The sequence below is a fragment of the Hemiscyllium ocellatum genome, chromosome 8 (genome assembly GCF_020745735.1).
Source record: "Hemiscyllium ocellatum isolate sHemOce1 chromosome 8, sHemOce1.pat.X.cur, whole genome shotgun sequence".
Lineage (NCBI taxonomy): Eukaryota > Metazoa > Chordata > Chondrichthyes > Orectolobiformes > Hemiscylliidae > Hemiscyllium > Hemiscyllium ocellatum.
Window position 1 is genome coordinate 92573817 of NC_083408.1, and position 15017 is coordinate 92588833.

Here is a 15017-nt window from a genome sequence, read left to right on the forward strand (position 1 = left end):
ACAAAATTATGAGGGGCATGGATAGGATAAATTGACTCCCTGGGGTGGGGGAGTCCAGTCCTAGAGTGCATAGGTTTAGGGTGAGAGGGGAAAGATATAAAAGAGACTTAAGGGGCAACTTTTTCATGCAGAAGGTGGTACGTGTATGGAATGAGCTGCCAGAGGAAGTGGTGAAGCCTGGTACAATTGCAACATTTAAGAGGCATTTGGATGGGTATATGAATAGGAAGGGTTTGGAGGGATATGGGCCATGTGCTGGCAGGTGAGAGTAGATTGGGTTGGCATATCTGGTCTGCAAGGATGGATTGGACCGAAGGAATTCCTGATGAAGGGCTTTTGCCCGAAACTTCGATTTTCCTGCTCCTCGGATGCTGCCTGAACTGCTGTGCTTTTCCAGCACCACTAATCCAGAATCTAGTTTCCAGCATCTGCAGTCATTGCTTTTACCGAAGGGTCTGTTTCCATGTTGGACATCTCTATGACTTTATGGCATTTACTGCCCTCTGAGGAATTAGGGATGCTGGCCTAACTAGTGATTCCCAGCTCCCCATGTTCACATGATGACCAGAAAGGCAATCCAACATCAAAAATGGTGTCCAGAGTTTCCAATCAATAGGCACAGCCGCTGAGACAGAGTAGCATGAGAAATGGGAAGAGATCAGTTGCTTGAGCCAATAATTCTCTTCCTCTCAACCTGCATGAAGTGAATTCCTAGCTGTGGAAAAGTTTATAAGAGTCAGAAATGGTTCTGAATCCATTTGCGAACCCATTGTCAAACAATACTATCCATAAACAATAAAACATCCTGAGCATGAAGGACTGCCAGTGAATAATGTAACATTCCAGTTTCCATTAAGGAGATCAAATGTGAAGAACTGGAGTCTTGCCCTCAGGCATTGTTTCTGTTCAGACTGTATTAGATCTATAGTACTCTAATTTAAATACAGAGAAATGGTAATTTGCTTTATTAGGTATACTCTAAGGGGCCTGTGCTAAACTCCATATAATGTAATTTCAGCAGCAAAACATTGCGATGTTTTGTAACATCTACAAGTATGTGATTCATGGAACCCTTCATTTTTTATCTTGAATGGCAAAATACATGAAATAATTATCTCTTAATGTTAACTTTAAGTGAAACTTTGGGGATAAAGCAATGAGAATTAGGGAGATAAAACAACAATGTTCAGGGATAAAGTTACAATTGCTTGTGGGATAAAGTAGCTGCTGCTTCCGCCAGTGAGTATGGGGATAATTGTGGAACCTCTTTCACCTTTTAGTTTTTTAATTAACTACCACCATTCACAACTGAATAAGACAGGTACTTCAGAGCTGAGAACTGAACATCAGCCATGATCTGATTGAATGACAGAAAGGCTCATGCAGTCGAAAATGACCATAAGACGTAGGAGCAGAAATTAGGCCATTTGATTAATTGAGTCTGCTCTGCCATTCAATCATAGCAGATAAGTTTCTCAATGCTGTTCTACTGCTTTCTCCCCATAACCGGTAATTATCTACTGTTGCTCCTATTTCCCATATTCTCACATTCCTCATGTGGGATTCTGACAAAGTAGCTTTTAGTACTTTTCAAGAATCTGCCAGAACACCTAACACATTAGTTATCAAAACTGTCATATATTACATTACCTGAGATCATTGTGATGCAGTAAGCATGAAAATGTTACTCAACGCAATTAATCAGGCAATAGCTCTTATTCTCCAAATAGAAACTTGATGCAGCAGATTTAGCTTGAATTATTCCCACGAGGTATAGACGAAGTGCTAATTATTATGGATAAGTGAAGGTTTCACTCTATGCAAACTCCGTTAATCAACTTTAATGTTTACCAGGCATCCTATCCAATGATCTAGCTCAGAAACTGATGGTTAGTATCAAATTAAAAACATCTGTAACAGCATGAAATGATATGTTAAAAGCAAGATATTGCAGATGCTAGAAATCAGAAAAGACAGAAAATGCTGGAGAACCCAGCAGCGCTGGCAGCATCTGTGGAGAGAGAGACAGGGTTAACATTTTCGGTCTCATATTACTGTTCTTCCAAATGAATAAAATTCAGAGTGTTTCAGTGCTGCTGCATTTCTCTAGCACTTTCTGTATTTATTTATGGATTGGAAGATTTTGTGATCTTGCAGAACCAAGAGAATAATGCTTGTTTGTCATATCATTAAATAGAGGAAATATGTTCAGAACACGAGTCAATGTAATACTTATTCTCTTTCTGAAAAAAATACAAGGCAAAGCTGCTATCTTGGTTCTGATGGAATGAGTATTAAAAAAGGTTTTGAAATTCAGTAAAAGAGGATTTTAATTTAAAGTCTGAAAGTAAGACATTTATAATCTGAGATAACATTTTTGCAATTTTCTTCAAAATAACAGGAGGTAGAGAAAATAACATTCTGATGAAAAGACAATGGTCTGAAGCATTGGGTAGGATTTTACAGATTCCTTAGTTCCTGTGCCCTGACAAAAATGTGGGAGGTCAGCACACCTCGAACCTCATGGCTATGCAATAGTAATTTGAGAGCGAGTTTTGAGAAGATTTGTAGCTCAGGTTGAGGTTCTGGATGCAGGCTTGCTCGCTGAGCTGGAGGGTTCATTTTCAGACTATACTGGGTAACATCTTCAGTGAGCCTCCAGACAAAACATTGCTGTTGATTCCTGCTTACTATTTATATCTTTGGGTTTCTGTGTGTTGGTGATGTCATTTCCTGTAGTGATGTCATTTCCTATAGTGATATCATTTCTTGTTCTTTTTCTCAGGGGATAGTAAATCAGGTCCAAGTCAATGTATTTGTTCATAGCGTTCTGGTTGGAATGCCATGCTTCTAGGAATTCTCGTGCATGTCTCTGGCTTGTCCTAGGATGGATGTGTTGTCTCAGTCGAAGTGGTGTCCTTCCTCATCTGTATGTGAGGATATTAGTGAGAAAGGATCATGTCGTTTTGTGGCTATTAATATCAAGTAACCTGGTGGCTAGTTTTCTGCCTGTTTGTCCAATGTAGTGTTTGTTATAGTTCTTGCACGGTATTTTGTAAATGACATTAGTTTTGCTTAATGTCAATATAGGGTCTTTAAAGTTCATTAGCTGCTGTTTTAATGTATTGAAGGATTTGTGGACTACCATGATGCCAAGGGGTCTGAGTAGTCTGGCAGTCATTTCTGAGATGTCTTTGATGTAGGGAGAGTGGCTAGGGTTCTGGATGTGTTTTGTCTGCTTGTTTGGGTTTGTTGCTGAGAAATCTGCAGATTGTGTTCATTGGGTGCCCGTTCTTTCGAATACACTGTATAGGCTATTTTCCTCTGCTTTGCGCAGTTCCTCTATGCTGCAGTGTGTGGTGGCTTGTTGGAATAATGTTCTTATGTAGTTTCATTTGTGGGTGTTGGGGTGATTGCTTCTGTAGTTCAGTTTCTGGTCCGTATGTGTTGTTTTCCTGGTTCGAAGTTTTAGGAACGGCAGTTTGTTGTTGTTTTCCTCCTATTTCGTGAATTTTATGTCAGTAAGGGTATTATTGATGGTCTTGAAGGTTTCCTCTAATTTGTTTCATTTAGTGATGACAAAGTGTCATCCAGGTAGCGGACACAAAGTTTGGGTTGGATGGTTGGCAGAGGTATTTGTTCGATAAATGCTTGATAAATTTGAAATAAGCTCAATAAACAATATAATAAGCCAATCATAAATCTGTGTATAATTTGATTGAACTCTTAATAATGTCAAGAAAAGATTATGGAGAAATTATAGAATCCTTACAGTGTGGAAGTAGACTGATTGGCCCATAGAGTCCACATCGATCCTCTGAAGAGCATCCCATCCAAACCCATCCCCCCTCCCTGACAATCCTGTATTTCCATGGCTAATCTACCTAGCCTACACATCCCTGGACACTATGGACAACTTAGCATGCACATCTTTTGACTGTGGGAGGAAACTGGAGCACCTGGAGGAAACCCATGCAGATACGGAGAGAATGTGCAAACTCCACACAGAAAGTTGCCTGAGGTTGTTCCTGGGACAGTGAGGCAGCAGTGCTAACAATTGAGCCACCATGTTGTCCTCATGAATCAAGGACTGACTCAGGTTTTACAATGGAATAGGTGAAAATGAAAAAGATAATTGGAAAGTAAGCTTGAGATTATTCCTTGATCAACAAAATATGGAGCACTTAAAATGTAATAGTTTAAACAACACAGTAACATAAACACTTAGCAATAGATTTAATAAAACAATGCATTTACCATAAATGGAATCTCACAGTTGTTGTAAACCATACAACTATTCTAATCTGTGAGAACTCCTTATGTCTATATTAAATTGAAGCAATTAACAGTGTTTGTTCCATCATTCTTTCACAGAACATTGCTCTGAGAAGTGCTCTCAAGTTAATATACTGTCTGTATTGTTTCATAATATTGAAACAGTCCAATTAGAATCCTTTGTGTCTCTCAGTCAGAAAGGACCTACATTGATGATTTAAATATAGTTATGACTTCAGCAGACTTCCACCTAACTGAATCTATCAGAGATCTTGTGCTGAATTTGAAAACATGCTGACTGTGATGGAAAACAGGGATGTGATTTCTGATTTTTAAACTCCTTGCAGATGAGTCTCCATGATGCTTGTGCAATTGTCCCCCTTGTTTACTTTTGCAGAATAGACCATCCTAAGTCAATTTCACCCCCAAAAGAAACAATTGTGCAAATGTTTCAATAGTTAATTCATTCTATTGTCACAATGATGCATACAGAAGTGTGAAAATTCCATCTTAGGTCTTGATGATAAAAAAACCTACTGAAACAAATTATCATAAAATTTCAGAAGTATAATGTCATGACCTGTTATAAAATTGCAGCCTGTTTAGAACTGACATAAACTGAGAATTTAGGACAATAGTTTGCACTATTGCAAAGGACAATGCTATGTTTCAGAATGGTAGAAGTTTTAAGCAGAAATTTTACTGATTTGGTTTAAAGGGTTCAGTAGACTTGAGATGACAGGAAGCTAAAGGTTGCCCTTGAAATGAGCCTTTAGCTTCAATGACTTCGCTTGGTACAAATTCGTATAATTTTGTATGATTATGACTTTATACACAATAATAACATGTTAATAATTTTCATTAATTTTAATGCTGTCACATATGTTACAGGTGGTGGAAAGAACAGACTTAGAAAAATGTTTCTCTGGAATTAAATATTTTAGCTTCTTTACTACATTTTCTAATAACATTTTTATTATTGGTAAATATTATCATCTTTATTGTGATATAAAGTTTTTTTACCATATATTCTGTAACTTGTCAGCAACTTGAGTGTTGTTGCGCTTGAAAATTCTGATACAGATATCTTGGAAGTGAGTGTACTTGCTCTCTGCTGATATTATTTGGATAATGTTCAGCTTGTTTTTGCTAGATTCTGGTAGTCAGACGTGACTTAGAGCAGTTGTTCTCCACAATGACAGAATTGATAACACAAAGTGCCTTTGGGGTTTTATCAACCCAGTTGCTTACTTACAGAACTATAATATTATTGTAAATAGGCTGAAAATTCTTTCAGACCAGATCTCTACATTGTCTGTTTTTGCTGCACTTTACTGGTGTTCATTCATTTAAGCCTGAATACATGCTAGTGTAATCTCTCTACCTGGCTAACCTGGGAGCAAAACAACCAGAGGACAGCCACATCAACTTGACCTTTTAAGGGGAAAAAACAGTTATAGTAAGAGAGATTTCAGAGTACTGTGTGAATTTGGAGAGCAGCAATGTAAATGTTATTACTGGAGGCATTTGATAAAAATGAGCTGTCAGCTTCGTTCTGAAATTCAGAACACATTTTCTCTCAGCATTCATTGGTAAGGATAATACCACATATTCCATTAAAAACAACAGTTAAAGCAGACTAGACTGAGAAAAAATGATTCAGCCAATTGAAAGGGATTTTATTGCTTTTTAAAAATTCATTCTTGTGATGTGAGAACCTCTCAGAAGCTAACATTTGTAACCCATTTTTAATTGCCCTTGAGAAGGTGGTGGTGAAGCAACTTCTTGAACCACTGCACTTCATCACATATCGATGCACACACACTAATCGGCCTCTAATGGGCTTCAATTAGTCTATGAGCAAGCCTTGGTGGAAAAGAAAGGTCATGCACTTCATTTGATCAGTGTGTCCTTGCGTTTAGGTTACCATGGCGGAAAAGTCAGAAGATGCACCCCACTGTTTAAATCTTCTTGTGTCATCCTTCCAGTCAGTCAGGAAATTCAATTATCATCTGAAAAATTATAATCCCAAATGGAGATTATAACAATGGAGTGAAAGTCGTTGAGGAGGCATTTGAAGAGGTTGGGCCTAGGACATTGGCCTGAGGAGCTCTTTCATAGCTATCCTGGATCAAGATGATTGACCTCCTATAACCACTGTCATTTTCCTTTATACTCAGTACAACTCCAACCCATGGAGAGTTTTCCACATCTTTTCAATCGGGAGTGATATTGTTGGGGGCTGTTTGATGCCATTTTAGTCAAATGCTGCCTTAATTTCAAGGGCAGTCATGCTCATCTCACGTTTTGAGCACAATTCTTATCCTCACATTTGAACTATGCTTGTAATGAGGTCTAGATCCAAGAGGTCCAGATTGGCCACAATGCTGATGTGAATGTCATGGATTTCCCTGTTTTGTTGGATTTTAGAAGGATTTTTAATAAGGTCCCACACAAGCAGTTAGTGACAAAGCACATGGGATAGAGAGTTATATGTTAGTGTTGAGAATTGGATGAGAGACTGGAAACAGAGAATGGGAGTTACAAATATTTTTCCGAGTGGCAAAAGTGACTAGTAGAATACCATAGTGCTTTGGCCAATCAATTCACAATATTTGTAAATAACTTGGATGAGGAAACAAAATACAAGTTTGCTGATAATACAAAATTAGATGTAATTGCGAGCTGTGAGAAGGCTGCAAAAATGTTTCTTGGTGATTTAAAGAAGTTGAGTGAGAACATATGACAAATGTAGTATCATGTAGCTAAATGCAAAATTGTACACAGTGTGAAAAACAGAAAGGAAGAGTATTTTTGAATGATGATACATTAGAGAGTGTGGGTGTACAAAGAGCTTTGGGTGTTCTTGTACACCAGTCAATGAAAGCAAACAAGTAGGAGCAGCAAGCAATTAGGGAAGTAAATAATATATCAGCTTTCATTGCAAGGGTTTCAGTTCAGAAGTAGTGGCATCTTACTGCAGCTTTACATGGCATTGGTGAGACCACACCGCATGCACTTTTCATGTTCCCACCTCAGGAAGGATATACTTACCATAGAGGGAGTGCAGTGAAGATTCACTAGCCTGATACTACTGAGCCAGGACTGTCCTGTGAGGAGAGATTTCTTCAACTGGCCTGTTTTCACTCCAGTTTGGATGGATGAAAGGGGATCTGATTGAAACATGTGAAATTCTAACACAGCTAGACAGAGTAAATGCAGTGAGGATGTTTTCGGTGGATGGGGAGTCCAGGACCACACAAGGCTGACAAGGCCATATCACTGAATATAATCAAGATTAGAGGCAGATGTATTTTTACATTTTGAAGGCATAAAAAGGTATGGGAGAAAGCAGGATTATGACATTGAGAAAAATGGTCAACCCTGACAATGGTTGCTCCTGATTTTACTGTTTCTATCCTTAACCCTAACCCTCACCCTAACTTTAACTCTAACTCTAACCCATATCTTGGCCTGGAATGTTAATCATTAGTGCAGGATCTAGTGGCACACAGTGACCAGAGCAATGAAACTGATTTTATTGGGGTGTTGCCTGACTGCTCATGGAGCTGGCATTAAGAAGAACACTGGCATTCTTCCGTGAACAGAGTCAGAGAGAATTTTTCTATCACTCTTATGTATAGCTGTTACTAAGTTTCACTGTCATATCGAAGCAAGGTGACGTTAGCTGTTCTGTACACTTAGACTGTTGTTGACTTTTAGAGGTGTTCCTGTCAAAAGCATACTGCCATAGTTTATAGAAGGTTGAATTCAGGCAGCTGATAGAGTATTGGATCTCCTCATCAATGATGGTCTTTTGAGAGACCAAGTCATGAGAGATGTTCAACATATTCCAGAATCTCTCTTTCAACATATAATACAGTTTTAGTTGACCATTTGTAAGCTGGTATATAATTTCAACTATCATTGAAAAGCACCAAGCAATACAACTGATATCTCCAGAACAGTCAGTTTCCTTTTTAAACAGCTTTCGGTTAAGATCTACAAATACATTTTTATTTTAGTGACAAAGTATCCAGTACTATTCAGTACTATTACAACAGCTTTACATTCCAGATATTACTGACCTTCAGGGTAAATAAATTTAATTAATACTGAGAAGCAAAATTCCTGTCCTTGAATATGTGAGTCTTCAGTTATCACTCGACAGCCCCATTCCTAACACCCTGCTAAAAACAAGAGACATGAAAAACTGTACATATATTACTTATTTTCCCTTTTGCGTTATGCAAAGATTCATTTTACAAGTATTATTCCTAACTGGCAAATTGAATTTGTTGTTGACACAAAACTAATGATTCAACCAATTTAGGCCATAAATTCTACTTCTTAAGCATTGCACCAAAATGGATGCAAAGGAGCTCTGAAAAGCAATCCAGAAATCCTCAGTCTATGATTAAAATGATAAAGTTTTTACTTAAAAGAAGTGTCAAAGCTAATTCTAAATGATGTTATGCATTGTAGCCACTGTGTTAAAACCATGGTGACACATATCACACTGTATTGCACAAAGCTGCCTTGGTAGTGAAGCATTCTCATTAGCATAACATGTAGTCTGCAGTACATTGTCAGGCTTGAACGCATCAAATGCTTCTGTTGAGGCTATCAGTCTCCAAAAGGAAAACTGTATTTAATTAAGTACAAGTAGAAACACTATTATGCCATTGATTTGGAAGCGGGTGTTGATAAAGAAAGGAAGTGTTGAGTTCGAGTTTCATCTTTTTAATCTGCAAATTCTTGATATTTACTAACTCGTATGACCAAGTACTCTCGGTTGTATATCAATGGAAAAGCTTTAGCTTCATTCGTTTGGAATAACTTTGAGGGAAGCATGCTATTTCTTTTTATTCGTTCGCCACCTTTGCTAAGCAATGGATAAGGGTTTTAACTGTTTTTATGATACTATTGCAAAGCAGAATTCCTAAGCCCAAAAAGTGATGCTTTAGATTCAAACTTGTGGCAGAACTGAGAATTCTGAACTCATTGACTGGAAGAGCCTTTTCAACAAGACTTGCAATTTTTGAAGCAATTATACCAGTACCAGCACCAGTTTCGGTCCTAAATTAAGATTGGGGGCGAGAGGTGTAAGCTGTTGAGGGGGACATGGGTTTGGTGGTGAAGGCAGCAAGTCATATAATTGCCATTGCAGTTACAGTCAAATGGAATTCAGGTTTCAGGTCATGTAATGCAGTTCTGAGATTCCGAATAATGTGCTCTGATGAATAAAAGCACCCTCATACTTCATGCATTTAAGTTACTGAATTAATAAATTGAACACGTAGAAAGGCTGATTAAGAATTTTAACTTGTGATTCATCATCCAAGCAATCACTCGCTATTTAAATGCATTTTCAACCTTTTAGATAAAACAAGGTATATTCATTGAATAAAAAGATAGAATATAGAACATAGAACAATACAACACAGTACAGGCCCTTCGGCCCTTGATGTTGTGCTGGCCTTTTATTCTACTTTAAGGTCACACTAACCTACATACCCTTCATTGTGTCATTTTCCATGTGCCTATCCAAGAATTGCTTCACTGTTCTTAATGTATCTGCTGCTACTACCACTGCTAGCAGTGCACACCCACGACTCTCTGTGTAAAGAACCTACCTCTGACATCTCCCCTAAATCTTCCTCCAATCACCTTAAAATTGTGTCCCCTTGTGATAGCCATTTCTACAATGGAAAAAAGTCTCTGGCTATCCAAACTATCTATGCTTCTCAACATTGTATACACATGTATCAAGTCACCTCTCATTCTTCTTCGCTCCAATGAGAAAAAGACTAGCTCCCTCAACCTTTCTTCATAAGACATGCCCTCCAGTCCAGGCAGCATCCTGGTAAATCTCCTCTGCACCCTCTCGAAAGCTTTCACATTATTCTTGTAACAAGGTGACTAGAACTGAACTCAACATTCCAAGTGTGGTTTAAAGAGGCTCTATAGAGCTGCAGCATAACCTTACAGCTCTTAAACTCAATCCCTTTGTTAATAAAAGCCATACACCATACGCCTTCTTAACAACCTTATCAACCTGGATGGCAACTTTAAGGAATCTATGGACATGGACTCCAAGATCCCTGTGTTCCTCCACACTGTCAACAGTCCTGCCTTTAACCCTGTACTCTGCATTCAGATTTGACTTTCCAACTTCTCCATGTTGAACTCCATCTGCCACTTATCAGCCCAGTTCTGCATCCTATCAATGTCCCGTTACAAACTACAACAGTCCTCCACACTCTTCACAACTCCACCAACCTTTGTGTCATCGGTAAATTTACCAACCCACCCTTCCACTTCCTCATCCAAGTCATTTATAAAAATCACAAAGAGCATAGGCCCCAGAACAGATCCGTGCTGAACACCACTGGTCAACAAGCTCTAGGCCAAATACTTTTCATCTACTGCTACTTTCTGTCTTCTATAGGCCAGCCAATTCTGTATCCAGACAGATAGATTTCCCTGTATTCCATGCTTCCCTGCTTTCTGAATGAGCCTACCATGGGGAACTTTATTGAATACCTGGCTAAAATCCATATACACCATATCCACTGCTCTACCTTCACCAATGTGTTTTGTCACCTCCATGACCTGCCCCTCACAAAGCCATACTGACTATCTCTAATCAAACTGGTTTTGCAAGTAATCATAAATCCTGTCCCTTAGAATCCTAGCCAATATTATTTGCCCATCACTGACATAAGATTGACTGGTCTGTAATTCCCAGGTTTATCTCTGTTCCCTTTCTTAAAAAAGGGAATAATATTTGTCACCTCAAATTATCTCTCCAGTGGACAGAGTGGATGCAAAGATCATTGCCAAAGGCACAGCAATCTCTTCCCTTGCTTCCTGTAGTATCCTGGGGTATATGCCACTTAGCCCGGGCCATTTATCTATCCTTATGCTTTTCAAAATTTTCATCACATCCACCTTCCTCACATCAACCTGTTCTAGTACCTCAGTCTGTTTCACTCTGTCCTCACAAATGACAAGGTCCCTCTCTATAGTGAATACTAGAGCAAAGTATTCATTAAGGACCTCCTCTACTTACTTCAACTTCAGGCACAACTTCCCTCCACTATCCCTGATCTGCCCTACCCTCACTCTGGCCACGCTCTTGTTCTTCACATAAGTGTATAATGCATTAGGGGTTTTGTTAATCCTATCCGCTAAAGCTTTTTCATGCCCCCTTCTGGCTTTCCTAACTCCATTCTTCAGTTCCTTCCTGGCTACCTTGTAACTTTCTAAAGCCCTGTCTGGTCCTTGTCTCCTCAAACTTAAGCAAGCTTTCTTCTTCTTCTTGACTAGATGGTCCACATCCCTTGTCACCCAAGGTTCTTTCCACTTACCATCCCTTCCTTGCCTCAGTGGGACAAACCTGTCCAGCACTATCAGCAGGTGCGTCCAGAACACCCTCCACATTTGTGTTTACATTTCCTTAAGAACATCTGTTCCTAATTACGAGGAATAGCATGGGATTGTCACATCAGATAAAATAGCCTGCTGCAGGCAAAACACACACCAAGCACCTTTAAATTACCATTCATCGATGATGTGCCATTTAACCAATTTAAAGGAACCAAGCACTCAAACAGTTGCCTGCATACTTTATTTAAAACATTAGTGGGAACATTGCCGGTGATTCTGTTTTCGTCCTTTATCTGTGTTGTGTATAATTAACACACTGAAAGGAGAAAACTTGTATTATAGCAATGAGCAGAATAAACTGAATTCCAAAATGAGGCCAGGGTTGTTTTCAGTAAACTAGTTTGTAAATTATAATTTGCTAGATTAACAGTATTGTGCAGAAATATATAAAAAAGTATCTATTTTACCTTTGTGAATGCACCTCTGCTGATTGAGGGCAAAGCCAGATTTCTGAGCTTTTTTTTGCAGAGATGAGAATTGAAGCTTTAATCAACCCAGCTAGGGTCTTCAATACAACAATTAGTGGCACAATTTCAATGGAATATGGTTAGGTTATGGGATGTCAATGCTTTTATACATCTGTTAGAGAAGACTTGTATTCCGTGGTGTCTTGCTTGAAATGAACAGGAACAAACACGATACATAATGTAAGCAAATTGGATGGGTATTCAGTAGCCCAGGATATATTAAATTATTTTGTCAGCAGATAATTATAGAAAGAACCAAAAGGATTTGTGTTTACAGCAGTAGATGGGTCAACCTCATGGAATTCAAGTGCATACTAAAAATATTGTGAAAGGTTTATGACTCAAGTTAAGTAACATCTTCTGTTCCCTTGTCTGTCAGATTAGGCATATTGAATAATACACATGATGTGTACTATCATTAAATAAAGATGGATGTAAGGATGAGGCATAAAAGAGAAATAGAGAGGCAAAAAAGAAGCAGCAAGCAGAAAAGCAAAAAATTGCAAATGGTGGAGATGTTGCAAAATTCTGCACGAAGTAATACAACGCATAACCTTTTAGGCTTTGTTGTCAGTGATGACCTTACTAAGTGGGGAAGGAGGTGGGGAGAAATCCAGACATATCACCTTTGTCAGGTGATTTTCTAAACTTAGTTTTGCTCTATGCCCGTACTTTAAATAGTCAGTGTTAATATGCTGAAGTCTTACATGTGATTGCTTCATTATTATTGTTGAACATGAAACATCCTTTCATTAGGTAATCTTCAGCATTGACTTAAAAGGATTTTACGAGACTAGAAATAATAATAAATGTACTTAAAATTAGGCTTAAAAATATATCGTAAAGAGCTTAATTTTTGTTGCTTTTAGCATTCAAATGTTTTCAGTTTCTGAGTACAAGGATCTATTGGTTTGACATCTGCTACAAGACTCCCATTTCCCCTCCTCAGCTCTAAAGATGTTAAGTGTTTCACATTAGATGCCTCCTAGTTGCATTTTGGATGTGTTTTTGACTACCTTTCCTCAGCAAGGACTTGGGGGTCATGCTGGGGTGAAGAAAAAGCTGTTGGATGGAATCTATTCAGTTCTAAGATATTCCTGGACAGGACCATTGGAGGTCACTGTAAAAGTGAAACTCCTCAAGGGGAACTGTTTGGAATTCCACCGAGGCATTTGAGACCCTCTCCTGTATTTTATACATGTGTGGGTTCCAACTGCTGTCATGGAGATGTATAATAAGCCTATTAGAATTGGTCTTGATTGATGAGACTAGAGTGAGTTACCAGCCTGTGTTACATATCTCTTATTTTTATATCAATTAAAGTCAAATGAATCAGTGGGCTGAATCTTACAATATTTTGGCTAAATGTCAATTTTGATGTTTCATGGAGGGTTTATCTCCACATGGCTGAGTGAGTCCTCCGACACTATCATCCCAAATTTCCCATCCTGCTCAATACTAGTTGGGTTCTATCACTTGACATAGCCAGGAGAATTGGCCATTGCCAGGATATCCTGGAATAGTCCATCATTCCTGGCTCAGAGCCACCTTTAAAAGGTACACACCCGGACAAGTGAGAGCAGTGTGGAGCCTCCATTCAGGATCATGATACTTGCCACAGACTTGGCAAAGAAGGAGAAATTTGCACCCCACTTTTGGACAGGGAGCGGGAGGTCCTGGTAAATGAGATGGTACGGAAGGATGATGTTCACTACCCCTGGAATGGGGGAGTGGAGGCCAGCCTGGTCCAATGTTGGTATTGGGTTCAATGTGAACTAAACCATCTGAAGGTATGTCTAGAGGTATGGGAGGAAGGTCAATGAGCTTTACCCTCTACCACGTTAAGTACTGCCATTTTTTTTCTGCTATATCACACTGACTGTATCTGTCCTGCACCCACCTCCCACAAAGGCTCATGCTCTGAATATTGCATGCAATATCATCCCTCATTCACTCTCTCCAAGCCAATCTCTGCACACTACTTGCCCACCTGCATGACCTCTGAACCTTCTACTTTCTCACTACCAGCACCAGCACTAACAGCTGTACCATTTACTTTCATCTCACACAATCCCTCCCTTTCTCTGAATCCAGGAGAAAATGGCCCATAATAAGGCAAAAAGAACCAAATGGGTGGTTGTAGCCACTGCCCTGAGCCCTTGATATTGAATGTCTATGATGGAGTTCTGGATGAGCAAGTAGGGAGCTGGAGTCACCAGGTATCAGCTCTGACTTCCATATTGGGAATTCTCAGCATCTATCTGATGTGCAATGGAACTAGAAACTGCAGTTTAATGAGGTGAGGCTTGATGTTAATGCGGCTGATAAAGAGCAAAATTCCTTGTGAGTAGGCATGTCACCACCTCCTAGTGATGATCTTGATACTCCCTCTTTCCTGTTTGTTAACAAATTTTCTATCCATCTCAGTATATTGCCTCTAAACCTATGAACTTTAATTTTATATCATAATCTCTGATGTGGCACTTTGTCGAAAGCCTACTGAAAGTCCAAATAAACTACATCTCCTGACACCCCCTGATCAATTCTATTAGTTACACCCTGGAAGAATGGAATTCTGTTGAAAAATGATAGATTTTTGCTCCTGACATTCAGAAAACCTCATTGGGCTTCTCATATGGTTGTCCCACATTTCTCATCTTAACCCACATCATTCAGGGCTTGAAATTATCCTACCCATCCTGATTTACATAGTGTGATGTGCCTATCTTACAACATAGGGGCTCCTCCTATGCAGTCACACGGGTGCTTCTGCAGACATTTAGAACTTTTATGTTTATGAATGCGAGGCTGCTAACATTTCTA